At 39.8% G+C, this 16,164-nt stretch overlaps 1 pseudogene; it reads left to right on the forward strand.

The window, feature by feature from the left end:
• Nucleotides 1-1,002: 1,002 nt before the first annotated feature.
• LOC123108605 (protein HLB1-like) lies at nucleotides 1,003-5,386 on the forward strand (annotated as a pseudogene).
• Nucleotides 5,387-16,164: the final 10,778 nt, after the last annotated feature.

The raw sequence follows: 16,164 nt of genomic DNA on the forward strand, positions 1-16,164 counted from the left end.
TTTTTAGCCTCTCCTAGGGCCAACGGCTGGAGATGCTCTTAGCAGAGTTGATTTGCCGCGACCCTCTCATCTAACTGCCATCAGCAATAGCATCGCCCACGGTCATGGTTTTGGCTCTCGAGAGACTAAATATATTTGGGTAGCAATCCATAGGAGCCATGGCATCCAAGCATCGGCCAGACAAGAACTTAGCTTGATTGCCGTCACCAATCGAGATCCAAGTGCAAGATTGGAACATCTGTCGATCAGAGGTGTCACAGGGAACAACCGTACCCTTCCATGAGCTTCCTCATCCACATTCCAAAGAAAATTCCGTCTCAGCCTGTCAAACTTCTTTACAAGCCACTTTTGAGGAGCAAAGGAGGTGAGGAAAAATGTGGCAGTTGCTCTTAGTGCAGCAACCCTAGTTGGTAGGGGCGATAGAACGCACGCATGCGAGGGAGGGAGGAAGGGTCAGAGGAGGGCTTGGGAGCGGTATGAACTCCCGCAAAGTCCTTCACGTTTGTCTCATGTTTACGGACGGAAGAGAAAGTATTGTCCGAAATGGGGAGGTTTGTGGGTGGGTGTTGGGCAAGTTTGCAAGGTGCTCATTGCTCAGTGCTCACAGACGAGTGGGGCCACCGGCGCCTCTCTGTATACTTGGACTCCACAGCGCCAGCCAGCCAGATCCAGCGCACTCCCCCGGATGCCGGAGGACATGGAGGAGTCCAAGCCCGCCCACCCGCATGTTAATCACCTCAAACTTTGCATGTTTTCTAACGGTACATTTTGCAGATATATTAGCGCCATTGAAAGAAATCCAGAAGACCCTGATGCATATTATAACTGGGCCCTAGTTCTCCAGGTAAAAGTGCATTCCTTATTTGCAGTACGCACCAGCTCCTACATTGCTTAAAGATGACCTTTGCAGGACTTCATCTATTGTGTTGCCTAAAGCATGCTAGTGAAATGAACATTGCAAGAGAAATGTTTTAGCCTTTTCAAATATATTTGCAGGAAAGTGCTGACAACGTCGATCCTAATTCTGATTCTTCAAAAGATTCATTACTTGAGGAGGCTTGCAAGAAGTATGCTGAAGCTACTCGACTTTGCCCAACACTGTATGATGTAAGTTCACCGCTCCGACTTTATTGGTTCATCTTCTGGGCTCTATCGGAAACTGTTAAGATTGTTGCCTTTTCATACCAAAGAGAATTGGTACCGTAGTGCCTTGGTATGGACACTAATTTTATATAGAAATCAATGAGATGCGCATGAATATCGTTTATGCATTTATTACGCCTCATGCTAACTTGCTGCTCTGCTGAGAAACATCACAGTTCTCAACTTCTCATTGCCTCTTTCTTATCCTTTTAGGCATATTACAACTGGGCTATTGCTATAGCTGATCGGGCCAAAATGCGTGGGCGTACCAAAGAGGCTGAAGAACTCTGGCAGCAGCTCATAAACAATGTTAATAGAGTTTGCTTGCATTCTGTGATGGTTCTGTTTTTACTATGCTAGACCAAAGGGCAAAAGGTTCATATCCCCTGTTCTGTCATATTTCAAGTTCCCATCCACTGTTCTAGTTTTGGTCTTCTTCAGATTGCCAGTAGAAAAGGGGCAATGCTATTTTCTTAAGTCGCTAACTGAACGTACGCTATAATAATATATTTTTTTAAATCTTGATTACATAGTTACTCTGTCAAATGGTAGTAGTCTAGAAATCAAGTTGCAACTCCCAGCATTAAGCAAAATATAATATTTAGTCCCTTACCATCTCCTTCTTGCTGCATATTGTTCTTTCTTAAGAATAAGGGTGTGCTTCTTAACTACTCCCTCTGTCCCACAGTATAAGATGTTCTTATATTATGGGACGGAGGGAGTAATAGATAACATTCCCGACTTTGTACCATTACATTGGAAAATGGCCTGATCGTTTTTTTCTACATTAAAAAAAACTATATTGTTCAAATGCTTTATTTTGATGAGTTACTATATACTCATTGTTTTCTTCCCTTTCAGGCTATAAGGAACTACGACAAGGCAGTCCAATTAAGTTGGAACAGCCCCCAGGTGAGTACTGACTCTCTTGAATGATTTAGGGCAAATAATAAATGCTTCTCCTAATTTTGAAGTGTTGGAGTTAAAGAACGTGGTAAAAAGTTCACCATAGGAAACCATTGGAATATGGTCTGAGCAATAGTCATCACGAATACCGGCAACATAAACGCGCACAATCACCAAACATATGATATCACACAGATATTCTTTGAGCTATTACTTTACTCCACACTACCACAGTTCTAAGGTTTCACTAGAGAAAACATTGTGAGAGTCCGTACAGTTGCTTTTGAGCAGTCAATCTGTATAATTTTGTATGCATCCTCTGGATAAAACATCAATGGCTTACATCTCCATTAGATGACTTTTTCTGAGAACACTGTTTAAGTGATTCTATCCATTTATGCCCAAGTTACATTAAGTTCTCATATTTGATACATCAAGTTAAATTGCTTTACATTTAGTATGTCAGTTCAGTTCTCTGAAATAAGACATTTACATTCAAATGCCGTGATCTCGCATGAAGTAGTTAATTTCTTCTCGTTTTCCATAAATCCTCTAAATTTATGTAATTGGCCATTAATCTTCATGCCTCATGTCTGTCTCTTTGATTGCAGGCTCTCAACAACTGGGGCCTTGGACTACAGGTATATTAGCTTATGCACTGTAATATCAGAAATGACTAACTCTTCATCCATACATTTTGCTTTTCAATCATTTTCAAGGGTACAAACTTGTGATGCAGGAATTGAGTGCGATTGTTCCTGCTAAAGACAAGCAAACAATCATAAAAACAGCTATAAGTAAGGTAGTTGCACTTTATATCTTTGCGGACATTATTTCTGAGCATTACTTCTGTGCAGTGCTTTTATCACAAAATGTATATTCAAGGAAGTGTTGAAACTAAGTTTCTTTTGTTTTGTCGCACAGTTTCGTTCTGCCATCCAGTTGCAGTTTGACTTCCACCGGGCTATTTATAACCTTGGAACTGTCCTGGTGTGTTTTCTTACTCTATTTGATGGTGACTGAAACGGTGGACAGCAGTGCTTCAATTCGAATGCATGTTAGCTTATTGAACTCTGGTAACAATAATCAACGCCCTCTTGTTTCCTTTTTATGCTGCAGTAGGATACCTCGAGGTCTGGGGGTCCTGATACCTCTCCAAATGATCTGTATAGTCAGTCTGCTATTTACGTTGCAGCTGCTCATGCATTGAAGCCAAATGTGAATTTCTTCTTTTGCCACTGTGCTGCCTGCTAATTTCCCTATTGGTTCTTTCTGGAAGCTTGCGATTTTTCACTGTAACTGTAAGCAATTCAGTCATCTCGTGCCATAAAATAGTCTAACTCAGCTTTATTTCATTTCCCTAAGTTGTGAAAGTCTTACTGTCTGCCCTTGTTTGTAACAATATCTTACCACAACGTTATATTTGTTGAATGTAGAACTGTTTACTCGTCACCCATTTCAGTATTTCTGATTGTTATACTTGTATGTCAGTCTACTGATTTTATCGCTTCGAGTTTTCAATAGCCAGCCCATGGGCTTTGGTAGCACCTTATAGTTCTCAGGGGTACTTGTGATACGCAAGATTGTGACCCTTTTGGCATTATGCATCTAGAAGATTAATTTCCACTGTTGGTTACTCATTAACTAATATTTAGGCATAACAGTTGTCAACGCCTACTTAAGTGCTGTTGTGTGCCTTTTAGCATGATGTATCTAGAAGATTAATTTCCACTTGTTGGTTACTCAGTAACTAATATTTAGGCATAACAGTTTTCAACGCCTACTTAAATGCTGTTGTTTGCATAATATGCAGGTTTATCGCAGTGCTCTACGGTTAGTCCGGTCAATGGTACGTTGGCAGCTCTAAGATTTCAGTTTTTTTGCTCTACAGTCTGTACAATTGTATCATGTGTTGTGTGTATAGCTTTAAGCAGCCCATCTCTGTATTTGACTGGTTGGTGCTCCGGTAGATCATAGATGAATCTGAGATGTCCCGTAATGTTGCTATTTTGCTGGTGTCAGGGCTAACTTCAAATAGGAATACCCTGTCAAAAAAAAAAGAGAGGAATACTGGATCCTTGATTTTGCGAGTTATCCATCAAAACTCGACCAACCGCATTTTTCTAAACAAGATATGTGGGCAGCCACCCTGTGGAGTTGACTCAAATGCTGGTGGGCGTGCCTGGGAGCACTCCTGCTCCAGCTAGCCACGAGTCATCCATCATATTCTAAAAGTTATGCACAGTTATTGAAATACAATTGATTTGATTACATGGTTGTGCACAAAGCAGAACATAAAAACTAGTAATAGAAGCACAGAAATCATGAAATGCCTTCTAATTACAGAATGTAAACTCTGAACTTGTAAGTGTGCCTCTCCAGTAAGATTTGTGTGTGTGCCCTCGGCGGTGTGTGAGCACCGAGGAGAACATTCACCTTCCTTTTGTTTTATATTTAATTTTCAATTTGTTTTGGTAAGTATGCATATGTTGGGGCAGTCTCGGTTATGGAGTTTGTGACATCCTTGTTGTTATGACTATGCCTTGCAGCTGACTTTGCCATATTTGAAAGTGGGATATTTGACTGCTCCTCCGGCAGACGACCCCATTGCACCACACAAACATTGGGAGAGGTCACAGTTCATCTTAAACCATACGGAACTCCAGCAGGTAGTTGTGTTACTGATGATAACGCATAGCCTACTTGTGTGCCTATTCATATCACTGCTAGGATCCATCTTGTTTTATGCTACTCCCTCCGTTCATTATTATAAGACGTTTTGGACAGCTAGCTTTGAACTGTTTTGGGCACTGTCTGAATTGTCTAGAACGTCTTATAAAAGTGAACAGAGGAAGTACTGAGTTTGCAATCATAAATCTAAGGTCAATGATTCCGAAAGCGCACCTGTCAAAGCAAACGCGCTCGTGGAGAAAGCCAAAAGGTTTATCAAGGTAGACGTCGCGGACATAGTTTCAGTGTCCACGTGCTCCGATCTCACGCTGCCGCCTGGTGCTGGCCTCTGTATAAACACAACTCATGGGCCCGTGTTCTTGGTATGCACCTCCTCTTCTTGAACTGATGCCTTAAAAAGCGTTCTTGGTTTTCGAACTAATTGTCCACCTCTCTGTTTTCTCCGTGTCAGGTTGCTGATACCTGGGAGTCTCTCGATGGCTGGCTTGATGCGATACGTCTGGTGTACACCATATTTGCAAGAGGGAAGACCGATGTCCTGGCGGGCATCATCACCGGCTGATCAATGATGTCTTGCTGTATGTGTGACTAGCTGTGTCTGGACAGTGCGACATGTATATCAATATGTATTCTGTGTCAATTCAAAAAAACCTCCCCTCCCCTCCCCTTGACTGCTCCGATGTGAATTTTCAGAGTTTGTGTAGAGTAATGTGGTTACCCATCCGAATCATAGGCGGTGTTGTTTTGTACCTGTAACACATATATACCTTCAAGTATGCAAGACTTGTAATAGACAACGGATGAGAAGATGAGTTTGTACTGTCATCTAAAGTTCAAATGTTCAAATGTTTGTATGGTCTGCCCTGTATTTTGACTTCCCCAAATTTGAACCTCTGTTGTATTAGGGTCGACGTCCTAGTGAGACCGTGGCACCTTTTGATTGTCTGTACCACTTATCTCTATCTATCTATTCGTGTTTGTTCAAATTATTTGAACTTGTCTCTATGTATCTACTCAGTTTCTTCAAATTATTTTGACTCAAAATTTCTTTCCCTATATGTTGTCAAAATGACGCTGAGGTAGTCCAAGAAAAAGAAACTGCACCTCATTTTCCTTCTATTTCTCTCTCCTCGTACCCTTGAGAGTTGAGTCTCCTAGGGGAAAATATTAGGGTGTGTTTGGTAAGATGTATGGACCTAGCTTAGTTGTTCTCCTCTCAGACATGCTGAGTCCATGCATTTTCCCGTTGTTTGGCAGCGGTGTATGCGCTAAGATATGCTGAGCTGAGAGTTTGTTAGTTAGCCTGCATGTGTTTAGACATGCTGAACAATCTTGAATTCCGAACATACTTTTTGAATGGTGAACAAAATAAAAAAACGTGAACAAAATTTAAGTATGTTCTGAAATTCTGATTTTTTTTATTGATTTTTTTTTAAATTCTAAACATTTTTTGGAAATTTAAATAAATTTTGGAATTCTAAACATTTTTAGAAAATTTAAATAAAATTTGAAATTCTGATTTTTTTTGAAAATTTAAATAAATTTTGAATCTGAACATTTTGTGTAAATTTAAACATATTTTGGAATTCTGATTTTTTTGAAAATGTAAACAAAATTTGAAATTCAAAACATATTTTAAAAATTTGAACAAAATTTGAAATTCTAATCATTTTTGAAAATTTTAACAAAATTTGAAATTCTAAATATTTTTCTGAAAATTTAAACAAAATTTGAAATTTGGAATATTTTTTGAAAATTTAAACAAATTTGGAAATTCTGATTTTTCCATTTTTTTGAAATTATGTATATTTTTTTGTTTTTTTTGAAATTATGAACATTTTTTCAAAGTTTAAACATATTTGGACGTGGTCTGGTGGGTGAGGACGAGATGGACATGGCCGAGGGCCCTTATTTGCATCAGATGGGCATAGTCCAGGTGAGCCCATGCACTCTACCAAACAAGCAAAAGTGGGTCGGATTGGCCCTCATGCACCCTCCATGCATCCTAACAAATACACCCTATGCTCCCATGTTTAAAAAAATATATCAAATTTGAATGTGTCAAAAAATTCTATTTTTTGTGATTGTTCTCAAGACATGTATATGTTATCCCTAAATATTTCAAATCTGAAATCAAAATACATATGGGGAAATAAAACAAGACAAATCTAGATGTGAATACTGTTTTTTCCTTTTTTGTGACACTATTCGTGCCAGATTTGTCATTTTTGTTTCTCTGTGTGCATTTCGAATTTGGCATGAACTTTTTAGGGGATGTAGACATATATGTCTTGTGAACATCCAATTTTTTTATTTTTTTATTTGGAAATTCAAATTTGAGTTTCTGAATGTTGGAGCATGGGAGCATATAAGACTTTTGGGGCACTTTGTACTTTCCTGAACTCCTTAGCTCCTCTCCACATTTTTTTCTTTCTCTCTCCTCCTCGCACCCTTGGGAGTCTACTAGTTCTACCTAGATCCCCTCCATCTTTGGTGGCGGTGCCCAGAATGATACAAGTTCAACTTTAAACAAGTGATGAGTGCTCAACAAGATTTATTACGTGATATGGCTAAATCTGCTAAGAAGTATGATGCTTATGTGTTTACTACATGAGTTGCCCATACTCCAGAATCTCTATATCCTGAAGGACACCATAAAAGAGTAGAACAAGATTCTCGAAATGTGGATAGTAATGTTTTTTGTTCATCTACAAAGAATAAGGAAAAGAAGCCTGAGCACGTTGAACCTGCTTATGATAGTTCTAGAGAACCTCATATTGTTAATGAAGCTCAAGAGAATCCTAATAGTGGGGATGAACAAGAACCCCCTCAACAAGATGATAATAATGATGATGTTATAGAGTCTGATAAGAAAATGAAGGAGAAGTACAACCTGCTATAGAGGAAGATGTTCCTGTTCAAACTAAGAAACATGATAAGAGAAACAAAGAAACTAGGAAGCATGGTAAAGAAAAAGAGCCATGGGTTAAAAACCCATGCCTTTTTGTAATGAGCTTTCTAAGACTAAAGATGATGAACATTTTGCTAGATTTGTTGATTTGCTTAGACCTATCTACTTGCAAATTCCTTTGGCTGATGCTATTAAAGTTCCCCCTTATTCCAAGTATATGAAAGATATTATTACTAACAAGAGGAAGATTGCAAATGTCGAGATATCTACGATGCTTGCAAATTATTCTTTTGAAGGAAAGAATACTGAAAAACTTGGAGATCTAGGAATACTGCTACCTCTTGAGAACTACGTTGTTTTTCCCTTAAAGAGGAAAGGGTGATGCAGTAAAGTAGCGTAAGTATTTCCCTTAGTTTTTGAGAACCAAGGTATCAATCCAGTAGGATATCACGCTCGAGTCCCACGCACCTACACAAACAAATAAGAACCTCGCAACCAACGCGATGAAGGGGTTGTCAAATCCCTTCACGGTCACTTACGAGAGTGAGATCTGATAGATATGATAAGATAACATTTTTGGTATTTTTATGATAAAGAGTAAATAAAGATGCAAAGTAAAATAAACGACAATAGAAATAGCTAAGTGTTGGAAGATTAACATGATGGAAGATAGACCCGGGGGCCATAGGTTTCACTAGTGGCTTCTCTCAAGAGCATAAGTATTACGGTGGGTAAACGCATTACTGTCGAGCAATTAATAGAATTGAGCATAGTTATAAGAATATCTAGGTATGATATGTATATAGGCATCATGCCCGTGACAAGTAGACCGAAACGATTCTGCATCTACTACTATTACTCCACACATCGACCGCTATCCAGCATGCATCTAGAGTATTAAGTTCATAAGAACAGAGTAATGCTTTAAGTAAGATGACATGATGTAGAGGGATAAACTCATGCAATATGATATAAAGCCCATCTTTTTATCCTCGATGGCAACAATACAATACATGCCTTGCTGCCCCTGCTGTCACTGGGAAAGGACACCACAAGATTGAACCCAAAGCTAAGCACTTCTCCCATTGCAAGAAAGATCAATCTAGTAGGCCAAACCAAAGTGATAATTCGAAGAGACTTGCAAAGATAACCAATCATACATAAAAAAACTCAGAGGAGATTCAAATATTGTTCAGAGATAAACTTGATCATAAACCCACAATTCATCGGATCTCGACAAACACACCGCAAAAGAAGATTACATCGAATAGATCTCCAAGATGATCAAGGAGGACTTTGTATTGAGATCCAAAGAGAGAAGAAGCCATCTAGCTAATAACTATGGACCCGATGGTCTGAGGTAAACTACTCACACATCATCAGAGAGGCTATGGTGTTGATGTAGAAGCCCTCCTTGATCGATGCCCCCTCCAGCGGAGCGCTGGAAAAGGCCCCAAGATGGGATCTCATGGGTACAGAAGGTTGCGGCGGTGGAAATAGGGTTTTGGCTCCGTATCTGAAGTTTCCAGGGTATATGGGTATATATAGGAGGAAGAAGTACGTCAGTGGAGCAACGACGGGCCCACGAGGGTGGAGGGCGCGCCTGGGGGAGGTGGGCCCCCCTACCGTGTGCCTTCCTTGTTGATTGCCTTACGTAGACTCCGAGTCCTCTGGATCACGTTTGTTCCAAAAATCACGTTCCCGAAGGTTTCATTCCGTTTGGACTCCGTTTGATATCCTTTTCCTTCGAAACACTGAAATAGGCAAAAAACAATAATTTGGGCTGGGCCTCCGGTTAATAGGTTAGTCCCAAAAATAATATTAAAATGTATAATAAAGCCCATTAAACATCCAAAACAAAATATAATATAGCACAGAACAATAAAAAATTATAGATACGTTGGAGACGTATCAAGCATCCCCAAGCTTAATTCCTGCTCGTCCTCGAGTAGGTAAATGATAAAAACGGAATTTTTGATGTGGAATGCTACTTAGCATAATTTTCAATGTAATTCTCTTATTTGTGGTATGAATATTCATATCCGAAAGATTCAAGACAAAAGTTTAATATTGACATAAAAATAATAATACTTCCAGCATACTAACTAAGCAATTATGTCTTCTCAAAAAAACATGGCCAAAGAAAGTTATCCCTACAAAATCATATAGTCTGGCTATGCTCTATTTTCATCACACAAAATATTTAAATCATGCACAACCCCGATGACAAGCCAATCAATTGTTTCATACTTTTGGTGTTCTCAAACTTTTTCAATCTTCACGCAATACATGAGCGTGAGCCATGGACATAGCACTATTTGTGGAATAGAATGGTGGTTGTGGAGAAGACAAAAAAGGAGAAGATAGTCTCATATCAACTAGGCGTATCAATGGGCTATGGAGATGCCCATCAATAGATATCAATGTGAGTGAGTAGGGATTGACATGCAACGGATGCACTAGAGCTATAAGTATATGAAAGCTCAACAAAAGAAACCAAGTGGGTGTGCATCCAACTCGCTTGCTCATGAAAACTAGGGCATTTTGAGGAAGCCCATCATTGGAATATAGAAGGCAAGTTTTATAATGAAAAATTCCCACTAGTATATGAAAGTGATATCATAGGAGACTCTCTATCATGAAGATCATGGTGCTACTTTGAAGCACAAGTGTGGAAAAAGGATAGTACCATTGTCCCTTCTCTCTTTTTCTCCCATTTTTTTATTTGGGCCTTTTCTCTTTTTTTATGGCCTCTCTTTTTTATTTATTTTTTCGTCCGGAGTCACATCCCGACTTGTGGGGGAATCATAGTCTACATCATCCTTTCCTCACTTGGGACAATGCTCTAATAATGATGATCATCACACTTTTATTTACTTACAACTCAAGAATTACAACTCAATACTTAGAACAAAATATGACTATATGTGAATGCCTCCGGCGGTGTACCGAGATATGCAGTGAATCAAGAGTGACATGTACGAAAGAATTATGAACGGTGGCTTTGCCACAAATACGATGTCAACTTCATGATCATGCAAGCAATATGACAATGATGAAGCGTGTCATAATAACGGAACATTGGAAAGTTGCATGGCAATATATCTCGGAATGGCTATGGAAATGCCATGATAGGTAGGTATGGTGGCTGTTTTGAGGAAGGTATATGGTGGGTTTAAGGTACCGGCGAAAAGTGCACGGTATTAGAGAGGCTAGCAATGGTGGAAGGATGAGAGTGCGTATAATCCATGGACTCAACATTAGTCATAAAGAACTCATATACTTGTTGCAAAAATCTACAAGTTATTAAAGCAAAGTATTACGTGCATGCTCCAATGGGGATATATTGGTAGGAAAAGACCATCGCTCGTCCCCGACCGCCACTCATAAGGAAGACAACCAATAAATAAATCATGTTCTGACTTCATCACATAACGGTTCACCATGAAGGAAATATGCCCTAGAGGCAATAATAAAGTTATTATTTATTTCCTTATATCATGATAAATGTTTATTATTCATGCTAGAATTGTATTAACCGGAAACATCATACATGTGTGAATACATAGACAAACAGAGTGTCACTAGTATGCCTCTACTTGACTAGCTCGTTAATCGAAGATGGTTATGTTTCCTAACCATGAACAAAAGAGTTGTTATTTGATTAACGGGATCACATCATTAGAAGAATGATGTGATTGACATGACCCATTCCATTAGCTTAGCACCCGATCGTTTAGTATGTTGCTATTGCTTTCTTCATGACTTATACATGTTCCTATGACTATGAGATTATGCAACTCCCGTTTGCCGGAGGAACACTTTGTGTGCTACCAAACGTCACAACGTAACTGGGTGATTATAAAGGAGCTCTACAGGTGTCTCCAAAGGTATATGTTGGGTTGGCGTATTTCGAGATTAGGATTTGTCACTCCGATTGTCGGAGAGGTATCTCTGGGCCCTCTCGGTAATGCACATCACATAAGCCTTGCAAGCATTGCAACTAATGAGTTAGTTGCGAGATGATGTATTACGTAACGAGTAAAGAGACTTGCCGGTAATGAGATTGAACTAGGGTTTGAGATACCAACGATCGAATCTCGGGCAAGTAACATACCAATGACAAAGGGAACCACGTATGTTGTTATGCGGTCTGACCGATAAAGATCTTCGTAGAATATGTGGGAGCCAATATGAGCATCCAGGTTCCCCTATTGGTTATTGACTGGAGACATGTCTCGGTCATGTCTACATTGTTCTCGAACCCGTAGGGTCCACACGCTTAAGGTTTCGATGACAGTTATATGAGTTTATGAGTTTTTGATGTACCGAAGTTAGTTCGGAGTCCCGAATGTGATCACGGACATAACGAGGAGTCTAGAAATGGTCGAGAGATAAAGATTGATATATTGGACGGCTATATTCGGACACCGGAAGTGTTCCGTGTGATTTCGGAGAAAACCGGAGTGCCAGAGGGTTACCGGAACCCCCCGGGAGAAGTAATGGGTCGTTGTGGTTTTTGATGCGTAGGTAAGATTGGTTCTTGCTAAGCCCGTAGCAGCCACGTAAAACTTGCAACAACAAAGTAGAGGACGTCTAACTTGTTTTTGCAGGGCATGTTGTGATGTGATATGGTCAAGACGTGATGAGATATAAGTTGTTGTATGAGATGATCATGTTTTGTTGAAGTTATCGGCAACTGGCAAAATCCTTATGGTTGTCTCTCTATTGCATAAGATGCAAGCGCCCAATAATTGCTTTACTTTATCGCTATGCGATAGCAATAGTTGCAAGAGCAATTGTTGGCGAGACGACCACGTGACGACACATTGATATAGATCAAGATGATGGAGATCATGGTGTCATGCCGGCGATGATAGAGATCATGACAATACTTTGGAGATAGAAATCAAAGGCGCAAGATGATGATGGCCATATCATGTCACATATTTTGATTGCATATGATGTTTATCTTTTATACATCTTATTTTGCTTAGTTTGACGGTAGCATTTTAAGATGATCTCTCACTAATTATCAAGAAGTGTTCTCCCTGAGTATGCACCATTGCGAAAGTTCTTCGTGCTGAGACACCACGTGATGATCGGGTGTGATAGGCTCTACGTTCAAATACAACGGGTGCAAAATAGTTGCACACGCAGAATACTCAGGTTATACTTGACGAGCCAAGCATATACAGATATGGCCTCGGAACACGGAGACCGAAAGGTCGAGCGTGAATCATATAGTAGATATGATCAACATAGTGATGTTCACCATTGAAACTACTCCATCTCACGTGATGATCGGACATGGTTTAGTTGATTTGGATCACGTGATCACTTAGAGGATTAGAGGGATGTCTATCTAAGTGGGAATTCTTAAGTAATATGATTAATTGAACTTTAATTTATCATGAACTTAGTCTTGGTAGTATTTTGCAAATTATGTTGTAGATCAATAGCTCGCGTTGTTGCTTCCCTGTCTTTATTTTGATATGTTCCTAGAGAAAATTGTGTTGAAAGATGTTAGTAGCAATGATGCGGATTGGATCCGTGATCTGAGGTTCATCCTCATTGCTGCACAGAAGAATTATGTCCTTGATGCACCGCTAGGTGACAGACCTATTGCAGGAGCAGATGGAGACGTTATGAACGTTTGGCTAGCTAAATATGATGACTACTTGATAGTTTAGTGCACCATGCTTAACGGCTTGAACGTCATGAATCGGGACTTCAAAGACGTTTTGAACGTCATGGACCATATGAGATGTTCTAGGAGTTGAAGTTAATATTTCAAGCAAATACCCGAGTTGAGAGATATGAAGTCTCCAACAAGTTCTATAGCTAAAAGATGGAGGAGAATGGCTCAACTAGTGAGCATGTGCTCAGATTGTCTGGGTACTACAATCGCTTGAATCAAGTGGGAGTTAATCTTCCAGATAAAATAGTGATTGACAGAATTCTCTAGTCACCATCACCAAGTTAGTAGAACTTCGTGATGAACTATGATATGCAAGGATAACGGAAATGATTCCCAAGCTCTTTGTAATGCTGAAATTGACGAAGGTAGAAATTAAGAAAAACATCAAGTGTTGATGATAGACAAGACCACTAGTTTCAAGAAAAGGGCAAAGGAAAAAAAAGGAGAACTTCAAGAAGAACAGCAAGCAAGTTGCTACTCAAGTGAAGAAGCCCAAGTCTGGTCCTAAGCCTGAGACTAAGTGCTTCTACTGCAAAGAGACTGGTCACTGGAAGCGGAACTACCCCAAGTGATTGGCGGATAAGAAGGATGGCAAAGTGAACATAAGTATATTTGATATACATGTTATTGATGTGTACTTTACTAGTGTTTATAGCAACCCCTCAGTATTTGATACTAGTTCAGTTGCTAAGATTAGTAACTCGAAACGGGAGTTGCAGAATAAACAGAGACTAGTTAAGGGTGAAGTGACGATGTGTGTTGGAAGTGGTTCCAAGATTGATATGATCATCATCGCACACTCCCTATACTTTCGGGATTAGTGTTGAACCTAAATAAGTGTTATTTGGTGTTCGTTGAGCATGAATATGATTTGATCATGTTTATTGCAATACGGTTATTCATTTAAGTAAGAGAATAAATTGTTGTTCTGTTTACATGAATAAAACCTTCTATGGTCATACACCCAATGAAAATAGTTCGTTGGATCTCGATCGTAGTGTTACACATATTCATAATATTGAAGCCAAAAGATGCAAAGTTAATAATGATAGTGTAACTTATTTGTGGCACTGCCGTTTAGGTCATATTGGTGTAAAGCGCATGAAGAAACTCCATGCTGATGGGATTTTGGAATCACTTGATTATGAATCACTTGGTGCTTGCGAACCATGCCTTATGGGCAAGATGACTAAAGACTCCATTCTCCGGAACAATGGAGCGAGCAACTGACATATTGGAAATAATACATACTGATGTATGCAATCCGATGAGTGTTGAAGCTTGCAGCGGGTATCGTTATTTTCTGACCTTCACATATGATTTGAGCAGATATGGGTATATCTGCTTGATGAAACATAAGTCTGAAACATTTGAAAAGTTCAAAGAATTTCAGAGTGAAGTGGAAAATCATCGTAACAAGAAAATAAGGTTTCTACGATCTGATCGCGGAGACAAATATTTGAGTTACGAGTTTGTTCTTCAATTAAAACTATGTGGAATAGTTTCACAAATTCATGCCACCTGGAACACCACATCATAATGGTGTGTTCGAACATCATAACCGTACTTTATTGGATATAGTGCAATCTATGATGTTTCTTACCGATTTACCACTATCGTTTTGGGGTTATGCATTAGAGACAGCTACATTCACGTTAAATAGGACACCATCTAAATCCGTTGAGACGACACTATATGAACTGTGGTTTAACAAGAAACCAAAGTTGTCGTTTCTTAAAGTTTGGGGTTGTGATGCTTATGTGAAAAAGTTTCATCCTGATAAGCTCAAACCCAAATCGGAGAAATATGTCTTCATAGGATACCCAAAGGAGACTGTTGGGTACACCTTCTATCACAGATCCGAAGGCAAATTATTCATTGCTGAGAATGGATCCTTTCTAGAGAAGGAGTTTCTCTCAAAAGAAGTGAGTGGGAGGAAAGTAGAACTTGATGAGGTAATTGTACCTGCTCCCTTATTGGAAAGTAGTTCATCACAGAAATCTGTTCCCGTGACTACTAGACCGATTAGTGAGGAAGCTAATGATGATGATCATGTAACTTCAGATCAAGTTACTACTGAACCTCGTAGGTAAACCAGAGTGAGATCCGCACCAGAGTGGTACGGTAATCCAGTTCTGGAGGTCATGTTACTTGACCATGACGAGCCTATGAACTATGAGGAAGCGATGATGAGCCCAGATTCCAAAAATGGCTTGAGGCCATGAAATCTGAGACGAGATCCATGTATGAGAACAAATTATGGACTTTGATTGACTTGCCCAATGATCGGCGAGCCATTGAGATTAAATGGATATGCAAGAGGAAGACGGACACTGATAGTAGTGTTGACTATGATCAGAGTTTCTCACTCGTATCTATCCTTAAGTCTGTCCGAATCATGTTAGCAATTGTCTGCATCACTCGTCCTCAAGAACCAACAGAGTCATCCTTCCCTTGCTTCGGATTCAAGGAAGTCTGGTGGCATCTTTCCATTCCCTCCCTTGGTTCGGATTCAAGGCAGTCCGACGGTGGCGGTGGCGAGCAATGCATCACCGACGGATTCCTTCCTTCCCTCCCCTCCCCTCTTGGTGCAAATTTCTTCTCTTTTCCTTCCTCACCGACAAGCACTCGTCCTCAAGAACCAACAGAGTCATCCTTCCCTTGCTTCGGATTCAAGGAAGTCTGGTGGCATCTTTCCATTCCCTCCCTTGGTTCGGATTCAAGGCAGTCCGACGGTGGCGGTGGCGAGCAATGCATCACCGACGGATTCCTTCCTTCCCTCCCCTCCCCTCTTGGTGCAAATTTCTTCTCT

The sequence above is a fragment of the Triticum aestivum genome, chromosome 5A (assembly GCF_018294505.1).
Source record: "Triticum aestivum cultivar Chinese Spring chromosome 5A, IWGSC CS RefSeq v2.1, whole genome shotgun sequence".
NCBI lineage: Eukaryota > Viridiplantae > Streptophyta > Magnoliopsida > Poales > Poaceae > Triticum > Triticum aestivum.